Raw genomic sequence first — 14,854 nt, 5'->3', positions numbered from 1 at the left:
CACTGTAGGAGTCACACTTTAAGTGACTTCCTAACAAAGGAGCTTGTACCTGGGGCTGCAGGCATCGTAACACAAGCACAACAGCCGTGGTAGCTGGGGAACTTCAGTAAAAACTTGAAAATGTTGCATTCTAGAAAATGGAAAGGTATATAAACACATTTCACAGAAATGAGCAGCTGCCAGTCTAAAGCAGGGAGGGGCGATTTATTTCCCTATAGTGATTGATCCAGGATCAAAGCAAAGCTTAGTTCAGCATCAGGGAACCTTGCCAACAACTGGGGGACAAAGCCGAAACTGTGAATTACTCACAGGCAGGCAAACTTATTCCTCAAGCTGGGACAAGCAACGAGCAGAAGGGATCTGTGTCGGAAAGAGGTCTGAACACTTCCTGGTTTTCAGGAGGTTGGCACGAAGAGGACAGGGCTCGCCCCTGCACCCACAGAGTCCCCACCACTCGCCTGTCTCTGTTGTGGTCACTAAACTGCAGTTTGCTTTGACTTGCCAACATTCTGGAACCAGGAAGGCCCAGCCCTGGAGTCTCCTGCGTTTTCTACCACTGAGTGTGTGTTGGTATGAGGTTAAAACACTCACAGTTCGGGCAATGTCACTACTCATTATTATTAGCCCAACTTGCCTTGCAGATGAACAAATACAGTTGTGTTTGTGTCCTGGGGTTTCTAAAGCAGGGTGCCATGAGACCGCGCACCACACTCATAAAATAAGGGAAGGCAAGAAGCATTTTAAACGATGTTTAAAACATGTGTAAATGATTTTAAAACATCCAGAAGAGACGAAGAGATAACCAAGTTCAGTTCCTAGCATGTACATCAGGTGGCTCACAACCATCTGTAACACCAGCTCCATGGCCTCCAACACCTCTGGCCTCCAACGGTGCCTGAACTCGCATGCACACACCCACATGCAGACACACACACCTATAAATAATTAAAAATAATAAAAACAAATATCAAAAAAGCTGCTGCTTGGGGGTGGCTTGTCAGGTAAAGGCACTTGCCTCAGGCCTGATGGCCTAAGCCCGCTTGGCAGAAAGGGAGAACCAACTCTCACAAGCTGTCTTGACCGCCACACACATGCTGTGCATATATATTCCCTTTTAGCACACATACACACACACACACACAGAGAGAGAGAGAGAGAGAGAGAGAGAGAGAGAGAGAGAGAGAGAGAGAAATGTAATAAGAAACTTTGAGATATCCAGTACCCGTGGCCTTTAGGGAAATGTGACTGAAAGCACATCAGAATGGTTAAAATTAAAACGAATGACAGCTTTGGAGGGTGGGAGGAACGGTCAAGACTGCGCCTCCCCAACACCCAGCAGCTTCTACATGGTTCACGGATAAACACTCGATAGATTATTTAACCCATGGAAATTTCTTTAGCAGACGTCAACGCTGCTGTCATTTTGCAGATCATGAGACCCTGTTTAAAGATTAGAGCCTGACCCAGAGCCAGAAAGTGGCACTGCTAAGACTCGAACCCAAACAGGCAGCCTCACCAGCTGTGTCCTTGTGAGCAGGAGATGATGCAAAGACTGCGTCCAGCTGTTCTGTACGTTCGGGAAGGTAATGGCACATGGATGGAAGGAGGAACCCTTTGATGGAAGAGCGGCTGCGGTGCTCACTGCTCACTGAATTTACCAACATTCCTTGGAGTAAACACTTAAAATGAGTGAATAGTAAATAAATTACTGGTTTGTTTGTTGTTTTAATTTTTTAATGGCCATAGCTGTACCTGACCCTGGAGTGCCTGCTCTCTATGGATCAGCTGCTTCTCAAACGCTCCTAAGACAGAAACCATGCTTTCAAAGCCACGCAGCTTTCCTCTGCCTGTTTTGTTTGTGGTTGCCTGGTAAGCAGGCTGGGAACACTGGGGCAGTTGCCTGCTGCCTGGCAGGATCTAGAGATCTCCCTGTACAGGGTAGCTTTCCAAAGTATTTGATGGCTGGCTGATAAGACACTCCCTGGGCGCAGCAGGTAAATCTGGCTAAGTTTCCTGAGATAAACTTTCCTAAACACAGCATGAAACAAATTTGAAGCTGGAGCCACCATTTAATTTGGGGGGAGAACAGCCTGGAACACCTGGTGTTCTTGGTTCCTTTCTCTGGTTGAGACAAACACCATCACCAAAAGCAACCTAGGGAGGAAAAGGGTTTATTTTAGCCTACAGGTTACAGTCCAAAAACTATGAAGAAATGATGCTTAACTGGCTTCCTTATAGAGCCCAGGGCCGCCTGTCCAGGGAATGGAGCCACCCACAGTGGACTGGGTCTTCTTACATCCATCAATAATCAGGAAAACCCTGCAGATATGCCCACAGGCCAACCTGATGGGGATTGAGATTCCTTTCCAGGCGACTTCAGGCTGTGTTGAACTGACAGTTAAAGTTGGCTGTCACAGCAGCCTGACTTTTTACCTGGGCTCTGGGGATCTGAACTCAGGTCTCTCTCCCTTTGTGTCTCATGTAATTTATCCACTGAGTCATCTCCCTGGCCCTCACTGAATTATCATTAAAGAAATTTTGGTTCACAGCATTCTCATTCTATTGTAGTGTGTGTGTGTGTGTGTGTGTGTGTGTGTGTGTGTGTAAACTGTAGACCAGTCTGGCCTCAAACTCACGGAGATCCTGTCTCTACCTCCTCCATGCTGGGGTTATAAGCGTACACCCACCAAACTAACCCTGCATACATTAGCACTGTGTTTTCTTGTTTCCATTTATTTTAGACAAATCTTGAGTAGAATCCAGTTGTGGCACCAGATACTACGAGCATATTCTCTACACCCTGATTATGATCAAATATAATACATATCTAGGATAAAGCCTTTAAATTGAACTGGAGCCTGTGACATTTCATCCTGTATTCACGAGTGAATACTTTTAATCTTTCGTTCAGTTGTTCATGGACACTCAAGCTCATCACGATGGTGCATGCCTTTAATCCCAGCTGAGGCAGGAAAGAGAGAGAGGAGGAGGGAGGGAGAGAGGGAGGGAGGGGGAGGGAGGGAGGGAGGGAGGAAAGAGGAAGGTACAAACTTAAAACCTTCATTGATCACTGAGTAAGTCCTGGGCATTTGTCAGCTGGCATGAAGGTTGCTACACAGGAAGATAAAGCAGGGTCACCAGGGTCTGAGCAGGAGAGGGATGCGGGGGGGGGGGGCGGGGGGGGGGATGGGAATATTTGAACAGAGGCTGCTGACATCTTGGAGCACCAAAGAGGTGAACAGACCCCGAAGGCCCCTGAAGAGGAGTGAGTGACAGTAACAGAAGTAGACAGGCATAACTGGTGGGCCCCTGAGTGGCCAGATCATGGCAGAGAGGCCACAAAGCAGAGGCCCAGCCAGTTTACACAGGGTCATGGGGGCCAATAGGGACACTGGATGTCACTCACAGCGAGATGGAGACATTGATGGTGTACCCCAACTTCTGTCCTAGCATGCTCATTCCACTGACTGCAGAGAGAGGACAGTCAAGACAAGGATATGTTGGGAGGATTACACAAGAGAGGAGGCACTGGTCACAGAGCCACGCCGGAGATCAGAATCACTGGGCAGACCTAGAGCCACGCCAGAGATCTGGGCAGAAAGCACTATGTACATTTTAAAAGGGAAAACCTATAGGGGTTTTGTCCATTTTGAATGAGGCGTAAGAGACAGAGGCCACAGATGAACCAAGATGAAAATCCTGGCCATGTGCTGGATGGCAGCAGCTCACAGAACTGGACACTGTTCTGTGTGACAGTAACAACGCCTGATTCTCCCAAGAGAAATGATCTTTGTTGTTGTTGATGGTGACTGCCTTGCCGTTTTAAGGTGGCTGTTAGGAGCTTTGCAAAGAAAAAAATGTGGCTAGGCCTGGCATTACACTCCTGTAATTCTAGCACATGGAAGGCAAAGGCAGGAGGGTCAAGAGTTCAAGGCCAGCCTCAGCTACACAGTGAGTTTAAAGCTAACCTAGTCTACACGAGAACATGTCTCAAAAAAAAAGGTAAAAATACAACAGACGAAAATGGGAAATACAGAAGAAAATGATTCTACAGGCAATTACTTATTTATAGATCATCACAAGTTAAAAGTTAGGCCAACTGGGCCAGTGAGATGGCTCAGTGGGTAACAGCCTTGTCACCAAACCTCACAACCTGAGTTTGATCTCCGGAAACTTACCCTCTGACTTCCACACAAATGCTGAGGAATGCATAACACACACACACACACACACACACACACACACACACACACACACTAATTAATTAAGTTTAACCTTAAGCTATGCCAGCAGCAATAGGTGTAACTTTCTTCACATGAAATGGCTTTTCAATGGAGAAACACCCCAGGCAGGAGCAGTGTGTGTGTTCTCCAGGTCATGGAGGCCTATCCTGCCCAGTGGTTAGCAACAGCTTTGCCTGCACCAGTAGGCTCATTCGTGGAGAATGAGAAACCGCAGGCCCTAGGCTGCTGGATGAAAACACAGGAGCTCCTGGGCTTCTCTCCTTTTATCCCTGAACAAACACAGGCAGAGAGCAGGTGTGATCTCCTGGAGCAGTAGCTGCTCAGCTGAGAGTCGGGGCCCCTAATGGTTAGATGCCACGTTCCCCTTCTGTGTGACTGACTCCAGACAGAAGAGGAAAGCCGCCCCACCTTGGGCTGGAAAGTTTGTTTATCTGAATCCCGGGGCTGATAATCTGGTAGAAGCTACAGATTCATTTTCTAAACTGCAAATCCAACAGTCAGCTTGTTAGAAAAATTGCTAGCAAGGGGGCTGACTTCCATTGTTTGAAGAAGGGCTCTTTGGCGCCATCCTGGAAGCACCAATTCCTCAATTACAGAAGTCTATAGGGGGATCAAACTGGAAAAAAAAAAAAAAAAAGGCAAAATTTCAGAACAATTCATTTGGGGATCTGGGAAAGTGAGTCGCCTGATGTGCACTCATGAAGACCTGAGTTCAAACCCCACCCCCACATGAAAGCTGGTCATGGCTGCACAAGCCTGTAACTGGCACGGGCAGTGAGAAAGCAGCATCCAGAGAGCTTGCTGGGCTGCTAACCAAGCTGAGGCAGCGGGAATTTCTGGTTGGGGAGAGAGCTTGTCTCAAGGAAATAATGAGGAGTTAGAGAAAGGCATCCCATATCTGGCTCTGGTCTCTACATGTGCACATACAGACTTGAGCACCTGTGCACCCGTGTACACACAAGAACATGTCATTTCAGAGAGAGAAAGAAAGGGTGGGTGGACTGTTTCCCAGGAACACAATTAACAGAGAGTGTCCACAGCTTCCCAGAGGTCTCACTCAACCCAAATCTGAATCCAGTTTCTAGACAGAAAGACCGCAAATGTTCAATAACTGACATTTCCATTAAAGTTTAACTCCAGCTGGCCATGATGACACACACCTGTGATCCCAGCCCTTGGGAAGCTGAGGCAAGAGGATGGTCATGCATTTGAGTCCAGCCTGCATTACACAGTGAGTTCAAAGTCAGCCTGAGATACGGCGTGAGACACTGTCTCCAGAAAGTTGGGAGAGAGAGAGAGACAGAGACAGAGAATGAGAAAGAACTTATTTCGCAAACCTAATTTCTACTCTTCCAGGAGGCTTCCCTGACTACATGACCACACAGGAATCCCTTTCTTGGTCCCCTGTCATATATACTATTCATCTACAGATACAAACCATCCTGTTGGTCTTTATTTTCTACGTTGACTCTTAACTCCCTAACTAGATGATGTGCACCCCATAAACAGCACATTAAATTTCTGATTAACCCCAAAGAATCTAAACAGGGGACTCCAAGTGAATTAAAAAAGCTCAAAATGCAAGGTTCCCACAGCACATACACTACATGCATACACACTGACAAACATACTGTGCACACACATATGCCACCTACTGTGCACACACACAAACACAGAGTGTACATGCATGCAAACACACACTGTGCACACATAAACATTTTGCACACACACATACTTGTATGCATACATTACACACGCACACACACACACGCACAGTGCACCCAAGCAGGGGATGCTCTGCCATGGCTCCCAGAGCCGTTTCTCTGCAGCCTGCTTGCACTGTGCATTCGAACGAGCACAATCTCTCCCTGAATCCCACTTTCAGAGAGCAGCAGTGTTCTCCTTGGGGCTCAGGAAGCCCCTGTGCCTTTGCACAAGAAATAAGCGAAGACCACCCTGGTAATTTGCCTCCTGGAAGCTGGAAACTGCTCCCTGCATTGCTCTGGGTCCTGGCATAGTAGGTGCCTCTGTGGAAACAGTCCTGACAACTCCTGAGGGTTCTTGTCTGTGGGTGGTATCACCCAGCCAGTTGTGTTGTCCCTAGCTTGCCAAGAGATTCACAGACTTGGCTTGGCAGACCCCCACGCTTGATCACTAACCACACTGGGGTCATTCACAGCTAATGTATGCTCCTCAGTTAAATGCACATACATGAGAGAAACTCGGTGTCCACAAAGTGACCCAAAACTGGGTGTGGCAAAATTGTGCATTGCTGTATAAATTTGCCTTCTCTCCAAAGAGCTCAAGCTTGCGTGTGTGTGCGTGTGTGTGTGTGTGTGTGTGTGTGTGCGAGTGTGTGTGTGTGTGTTGGGGAACATTATTTTGTTTAGCTTCCTAATTAATTTTGCTCTAATTCTCTGAGTGGTTACATGAAAATGAGTATCGTAGTAAGCAAAAGACACCCCCAGCTTCCCTTTCAAACTCACAGAAACACACCTTGCTAAATACCCAGGTAAATCAAAGCAGCAATCAGCAGCTAGGGCCAAGCGGTCTGAGGGACAATCTTAAGCACCACACAAGGACACTTTGTTTTATCTGAAGCTCTCAGTTATACACAGAAGCAGGCACTTAAAATTAGAAAGGAAAGTAATTCGTTAGACTTGCCTGCTCGCTTCCTTCCCCACTGTTCTTATTACTCTTCTCTTCTCTCCTACCCCTCAACCCTCCCTCCTCCTCCTCCTCCTCCTCTTCCTCTTCCTCCGTGTCTCCTTGCTCTTAATAACATATCACACTGCTGCCAGCCCAGAGCTCTGTATGTGCCATGAGCCCCTAAGACTTTGTGTGACCTGCTATGACTGTGACCCCTGATGTTCCAGGTTCCTCACTAGAGAGATTATCATTTTTCCAAAGTAGTTAATCCATTCCAACAAGGTCTCAATGAAAAAAAAAAAGCCATAATCTACCACACTCCTAGACTTCAGAAATATTAGTAACCTGATGGAGTCGACCCTCATCGTCTTTGTGCCTTCACAATGTGCATGCAAATGCTATAAATTCTACTCAGGTCCATGGAGGTCCCTTGTTTTGTCTTTAGGCTCCATTCTCTGTTTGCTAACTGTCACAGGACAAGTAAAGTCTCTGCTTAACTCACCTCCACCTCTCACACCATCCCACTCCAATCCCGCTCTACCACCACCGGGCCCATCTCTTCCAACACTGGCTTTAATATTTCCTCTTGCATCCGATTCTAACTCACCCCCCTTTGCCTTTTGTTGAGTGACCGTGTTGGGTATCCTCCCTCATACTAATCTTTCATTAACTTTTTTTTTTAGTTATTATTCTTCAACAGGCTCTCTCAACATGACTCACTCCTTCCACGGGTCTTCAGCAGGCCTACTAGCCTTCTACCAATACAGGTCCTTCCAGCCAGAGCAACTGTTCTTAATCTTCGGAAATGACTACACAGGAATTACCTCTCTGGGTGACAGTCATTCCCACCTAACTTCAGGAAGGTGCCTCTCACCCAGCTTGTCAGGAAAGCCTCAGGATTGTGGCTCCCCAGCTGTCTGCAGAACTGTCCACTGGGTGTCCCATTTCTCACGTGAGACAGACCCTGCTTTCACACTTACAGATGCCATGACCACCCCTAGTATCTGAACAAGCTTCCTCCCAGGAGCCCACACTCCTCAGCAATGACACACTGCTGGGGAGACCAAGAAGCTTATTTGGCTTTTGAGTTCCTGGGGACCATGAAACATATATGATGGAACAAATGAAAAACTCAGGCAAGCCTCGGAGTCCACCAGCCAAGACACCGTTGAAACCGTCGCCATGCCTGAGGGATTGAACTCGGGCCCTCACACTCACACAGCAAGCACTCTACCCCCTGAGCCAGCTCCTAGACCCTCTATTAAATGTTTGCACTGCAGCGTGGCGGTGAAATCCACAGGGAGTTACACAAAGTGGACTTACCATTGGTTAGCACTGACTTTAAATGCTCAAGTGAGAGCTGAAAATGGACAGTGGTCCAAAGCCACAGTCACTCAGATTATTACCCACAAAGCTCTAGACCTTAGAGACTAGGGGAAAGCCCCTGCTCATTCCATGACGGACAATGCCAGGTGCTGCTGAGAAGCCAAACTTGGTGTCTTTTCAGTCGAGACCGTCAAACTCCTCTAATGAGTTCCAATTGCTGTGTTTTCTTCTGAGCAAGCAAAGGGGCACCAAGACATTAATTATAGAGCATCTCTCCCCTGGTCCTCATTCTTTTCCTGCAGTGCTGGGAACTGAACCCAGGACCTTTTGAGTGTTGGGCAAGCGCTCTACCACTGAGCTACAAGCACAGCCTTAGATCTGCTCCTGAATCTTGAGAACACAGGAACTCTTGCTTTCCCTGAGTTAAGATTGTTGCAGGCATGAACAGCACAACCAAACAGTACATTCACATTCGAAATTAAAGTCTTGCTACCTCAAAATAATAATAATAATAATAATAATAATAATGATGATGATGCTAGGACTAACATCTATTAGTTTGGGTGGGCTTTTTTCTTTTTCTCAATGGTAACAATTCTGGCTAATGTCCTGAAAGTAGTACTAAAACCAAACACCTGCCAGTCTAGTGGCACACGCTATAACCCCAGCACTCAGACAGCTGATGAAGGAGGACCCTTAGTTTGAGGTCAGCCTGCTACACTGTGAGACCATCTCAAAAGACAAAATAAACATGAGAGGAGCTGAATATAACCAGAATATGATATTCATCCATAAGACTGTCATAATAAGAGTCATCATGTTGAGTGTTAATTAAAATTAATGTATAAGGAAGGGTGCAGGGGGAAAAGGAGTTTGCAGCGAGAGCCTGATCCCCAGAAGTAGCACGGGAAGGAGAGCGTCAACTGGCATGCGTGTGCCCACATGGATCATGCACACGCCATGATAAGCATTTTGAGGAAAATATCAAAAGCATTAATGCTCTATTTTTAATTACAGCCTTGTCTTCTACAACTTCATAAAGAAAAGAGTAATTTTAAGTTATCTGCCTCAGGATGATGTCATAACTCATGAATCACATGGAATTTCCCCAGCACTGTCATGGGATCTTTACATCCGCTATTCAGTATCGACTTGGTGTCCAAAGGGATGAAAAGTGGAGAAAAACAGAAAATTCACCATGTGAAGAACAATAGACTTAGGTGAGACACCATGAGAACAAGAAATGATTCCTGTCTCTCTCTCTCTCTCTCTCTCTCTCTCTCTCTCTCTCTCTCTCTCTCCTCTCTCTCTCACACACACACACACACACACACACACACACACACACAGTTGTTCTCAAACTGTGGGTCACAACCTCTTTGGCAAACTTCTATCTCCAAAAGAAAATATTACACTATGATTCCTAACAATAGCAAAGTTACAGCTACAAAGTGGCAATGAAAATGATTTGACGGTTGGGGGTCACTGCAACATGAAGAACTGGATTGGAGGGTCACAGCATTAGAAAGGTTGAGAACCACTGCTCTCCAGCCTCTTACAGAGCAAGACCTATTTCTTTTTTTTTTTTCTACTTTCTACCTTTTAATCTTAGTCTATTTTTTGTTCATTTTTTAATTAATTTTTTACATTCCAATCCCAGTTCCCCCTCCCTCCTTTCCTCTCAAGCCCTGCACTCCCCCCTCCTCCCACCTGCTCCATGGAGAGGGTGAGGCCTCCCCTAGGAAGTCTACTAAGTCTGTCCCATCATCTCATTGAGGCAGGACCAAGGCACCTCTCCACCCCCCACACCCCTGTGTCTAGGCTGGGCAAGGCATCTCTCCATATAGAATGGGCTCCACTAAGTCAGTCTGTGCATTAGTGTTAGATCTTGGACCCTCTGCCAGTGGCCTCAAAATTGTCCCATTCGCAACATTGTCACCTATATAAAGGAAATCTAGTTCGGTCTTAGGCAGGTTTCCCATTTGGCAAGACCTATTTCTAACTATTGCTGTCAACACTGGGTAGGGTCTGGTGTGTCAGCGCTCCCGAATTAGGAGAAGATTTTCTCGAATCAGGAAAAAATTGATCATGAATTTGAGCTTCAGGTCAGAGACTTAGATTTCCAAGCTAAACATGTTTCAATGTTTGAAACATTCTTGCCTTTCACTCTTGCATCTGGATAGTCACCCTGGTTATAGGATCCAACTGCCCAGGCCTCATCTAAAGTGTGGGCTCTGTGTCTCTGGATGGCAGAGCTGGAAATCCCTCTGAGCCATGCTCGCCGACCCTATCGTCCCATCATTTCCTGCAGTCAATACGTCACTTGTCACTGTGTCATCTGCAGACGGTTGCTCTAGGCATGCAGTGCCAAGGAGGGAGAGAGTCGTCACACAAGGAGTCCACCTTCTCACACGGGCCCATGGTGGTCTTACGAAGGATAACCAAGGCCTTTGTTTCCAAAACTACATCCTTGACAACATGAAAGAGCTATGCCAACTGCACTGCGACCACGGTCCAAGTCAGGATTGTTCCAGGGAAATGGGATAGACAGTCACAACCAATAAACTTAACTGGATGCTCTGTCTACACAAGAGAGCTCAGAAGACAGCCGGCAGAAACAGGGCAGTAAGCCAAGCCCCGGGGCAGAAGAGCAGAAAGTAGACACCTTACATGAGCAGGAGGGAGGTTGAGGAGAACAGAAAGCAGACCTGAGGGGGGACAGCCAGCAGGCCAGCCATTACCCTAAAAGCTTTAAACATCTTGTTGAGTTTAATCTCCAAAGCAGTTCTACAAAACACACATAATTACCTCACTTTAGAAGTGAGTTAAATGAGGCTATCTGCCCATGATCACGCAGCCAGCTGACATCACCCAAGCAGCAAAAACAGTTGAGTCATAATGACGGCAAACACTGTGACTGAAGGCTCTCAAAAAGGTGCGCATTCTGGGGGGACTATCAAAGAAAATACTAGAAAAAAAAAGTATTATGTTTACTTCTCTATCCTTAATTCTTTTGTGTATGATGCAAATGTGTACAGTTCGGTATTATTGGAACCTGTGCAGAACACAATCACGTGGCTGGCTGTGTGTGGCGTGCCATCATCTAAGGAGGGCAGCCTTCGCCATCTTAGTCACAGCTGCCATGATGACCTACAAGAACCCCATCCCTGAGGATTGTGGATGTTCCCTCCTGGAATGGATGAGGAAGTGCACTGCACCCGCAGCTGAGACCCAGTGCTCCCTGCTGCACCCTCACTGTGTATACCTCAGCCTCTGCTGTATGTGATGTTGGGAAGTGCTGGCAGCTGGAAGGGTAACTAAGGGGGGGGCGCGGGGGGAGTCAATGCAGATGCAGCCTTGCAGAACTCACCACACATGCCAGAGGGGGACTCGGTGGTGGTGCAGATGTTTGGGGGTCAGCCATGCTCCCAACAGCAAACCTGCTGAACTCATCGGTGAACTGTGCTAGGCTTGGGTGGGATCATTTCTTTGTCTATCTTTGGTGCACCATCTGGCCCGAATAGATATTTGGTCATGCCTCCCGCACGGAAAGTTAACACTCGCTTTTTTGTGATAGGACATCAACTCAAATAGGTGGAAAGATGACTGTGTCTCAGAGTTCAAAGCAGTGGCGAGTCATCTCTGCGGGAGCAGTTTTAATGGTTGCTGTGGCATCCACAGGACCGGTCTCGCTACTCACACACAGTGCTGTAGCCATGAGGCCCAGGCAGTGTGACCAAAGCTGGCTTCTGTCTTCCTTCCCTTCCCCATGTTTTCATAATAAACTTCCATCGGCTCAGGCCAACCAGCCTTGAAATGTCAAGCACATCACCTCATACCAGAAGTTTCAAATGTCCAAAACCCAGACATAAAATTATCCCAAGCACATGCAGACTCTCTCACAATTACAGAGCTGTGTGTCTAGCTGAAGGTCTGTGCATTTGTGGTAGTAATAGCACACTATATGGGTAAGCAGGTTCTTTTGCAGCGAAGGAAAGCAAGGTTTTATCAAAGAGTGGAATAACGGCTCGTGGCAACACAGAGGATCCCCAGTGGGTTGCCCCAGACTCCTTCAAGGGAAACAATTAGAAACTGTGGAGATAGTTCAGTGGGTAAAAACACTGGCTACAAAGCCTGAGGACCTGAGTTCAAGTCATGGACCCCACATGGTGGGAGAGTGTGACTGCCATAAATTGATCTCTGACGTCCACACATGTGTCAGGCGTGTGCAAGCACATGCACCAAATAAGTAAATCTAATTTAAATTTTTTTAGCATTTTAAAATTTCATAGTAGGCATCTAAAATCTCCTAGGCCAGGTGTGGTAGTGAACACTTTAATCCCAGCACTGGGGAGGCAGAGGCAGGTGAGTCTCTGTGCATTTGAGTATGGCTTAGTCTTCATAGAAAGCTCCAGGACAACCAGAAAAAAATATTTTTTGAGACCCTATCTCAAAAAATAAATTAATTTTAAAACTTGTCTTAATTTTAAGCACCCTAGAAATTAATAAAGCTGCCACAAAGCTTGAGCCTGAGTCATCTCAGCTGTGCCGTGTCAGTTTGGGGAATGCTTAGCTGACTCTCTTGGAGGCACATAAGTCTTTGAATCCGGAACATGTGTGCTTAGCACAACTGTTACTCTTCCTCTGCCTATCTGATAAAATTTATCAGAGGCACCTGGTGCTGTGACAATGTTTTAGGCAGAGACCTCATGAGAACAACCTCTGGGAACACGGGAGACGTGAAAGCCAGAGTGGATGGCTGGCAGCTCAGACTCTCCCGGCTAAGGCGGACTGGAAGCTCAAAGGCAGTTCTGAGAGGGCTAGGAGTATTTGCTTCTATTCATTGTAATCCCAGGGATAGTGATGTTAGCTAAAATATGATTTAAAAGAAAAGTGCCCAAATTAAAAACCCAGAGTGCGCTCCTCTCTCCAGGCTCCTTGTCCTGCAGCTGCTCCCTCGCCTGGATCCTGCCTTGTTCTCTGATTGGTCTCTTCCCAGCTCTGCCACACTTTCTCATATCCCATCACCCCCTGCTCGTCTTCTTTCTGCCTTCACCAGACACTGAACATGTTAAGAGTTTAATAGGAATTGATACTATAAGCACTTGTGAGGCTGAAGCAGGTGGCTCTGTGAGTTCAAGACCAGGCTGGTCTACAGAGGAAGAAAAAAAGGAGAAGAGAAGAAGAAAGGGAGGATGACACAGGGAGGGGAAGGAGGAGAGGGAGAGGGAGAGGGGGAGGGAGGGAGGGATGACAGGAGGGAGGCGCCCAGGCAGGATAGAGTAGCAGGCCTGGTAGTTTCCTCCGAGGTCATTTCACCTGCAGCAGCCTGCACAGGCATTCCTCAGTGGTCCCGGCTCCCTAGCTAGAGCTGGGTACCTGAACTAGCAAAGGCATTTCTATGTTCTCCTAGGATCAAATAAAATTAGCATTTCCTGTCCTGTAAGAGGCCTGCAGCAACCTGAAAAAAAATGGTTCCCTGTTCTCTTGACCTATAAAGCCATGCAAATCAATAGAGTCAAATGTCCTTGCTAACAACACCTGTGAAACTCTCCGGGCCTCAAACATATCTGGAAAGTCTCCGGGTGTCTGAAAGATGTCACTGTAAGGAAGCACCATGGCAATGTGAAGGATGAGTCAGGGAGTAATGCTGAACCTTGAGACTTAGAGGTAGATTCTCCCCCAGGATGCAGAGCTCAGGGTCAAGTCAACCCTAGCAAAACAGGGAGCTGCTCCTCATGGAAAAGGAACAAATCACTCCTTAGTCACAAGAGGATGCTGTGCAGAACTGAGATCCCAAAAGAAACAAACCTTACAGCACAGGCATGAGCGCAGCATAAAACCACGCATTTGCTCTTATTTTCTACTTGGTGGCAACAGGAACATAATTGTAAAGCTTAAATAGTCTTTCAGAGAGTTTATGTTGCCCCGGTGAAGCCTTGGTAAAGAATACAAACTGCAGGGTCTTCTCCAGGATTGAGGTCCAGACCAATGTGGATTCTCCTGCTGATTTACAACAGGAGGGCCATCTACCTCTGACTAACCCAGTGTCTATCAAAGTGAGTCTCAAGTAAATCGGTAAATGCTACAGAAAAGAAAAAAAAAAAAACCAAAAAAATATCCACTTCTGACCAGATGGCGGTGACTGGGCCATATTCATTACATTAACTAACTTGTGGTAAGAATGTTCTGTCTGAGAAATGCTGAAGTTTGTCCCTTCACATTTGTCTGGCAAGGATATAATTTATGCACCAAATTCAAATGAATCCTGTGTTTCCCTTTTTCCATGTAAATTAGCCCAGGGTAGCCAGGCAAGGCATTTCCCCACAGAAAGGCTCCCTTTCAAAGGAAGGCAAAGAGCCATTTGTAACTGTTGGCCTTCCCTCCACAGCTGCTATTTAAATACTGAGGTCGGATTCAATTTCGATTGTAAAATTGTATCTTGCCTAAGAAAATTAAAAGTGGTTTCACAAACAACAGGCAAATTTAGACAAATGAAACACAGACTGACACTGTGCGCTGGTGCCTGCCCACAAGCTAGCAGGTGACAGACAGCATTCCTACAAAGACTGACTAAAGGTGGTGAACACTGAAAGAGTAGCTTTGGGCAGAGCAAGGTGTGTAACCTACTGCCA

At 46.6% G+C, this 14,854-nt stretch overlaps 1 protein-coding gene and 1 long non-coding RNA gene across 4 annotated transcripts in view; one reads left to right on the top strand and one right to left on the bottom strand.

Annotated features, from left to right (window-relative positions):
* The window catches only part of Itpr2 (inositol 1,4,5-trisphosphate receptor type 2), a 414,122-nt gene that overhangs the window by 354,886 nt on the left and 44,382 nt on the right, over positions 1 to 14,854 (bottom strand). The gene's annotated exons all lie outside the window — the stretch shown is intronic.
* LOC113837148 lies at positions 9,237 to 12,024 on the top strand. Its single transcript, XR_003487820.2, has 3 exons — positions 9,237 to 9,439; positions 11,258 to 11,497; positions 11,797 to 12,024. It is a non-coding gene; the product is annotated as an uncharacterized LOC113837148 (long non-coding RNA).

Source organism: Cricetulus griseus, chromosome 8 (genome assembly GCF_003668045.3).
Source record: "Cricetulus griseus strain 17A/GY chromosome 8, alternate assembly CriGri-PICRH-1.0, whole genome shotgun sequence".
NCBI lineage: Eukaryota > Metazoa > Chordata > Mammalia > Rodentia > Cricetidae > Cricetulus > Cricetulus griseus.
This window is presented reverse-complemented; position numbering and strand designations above follow the sequence as displayed.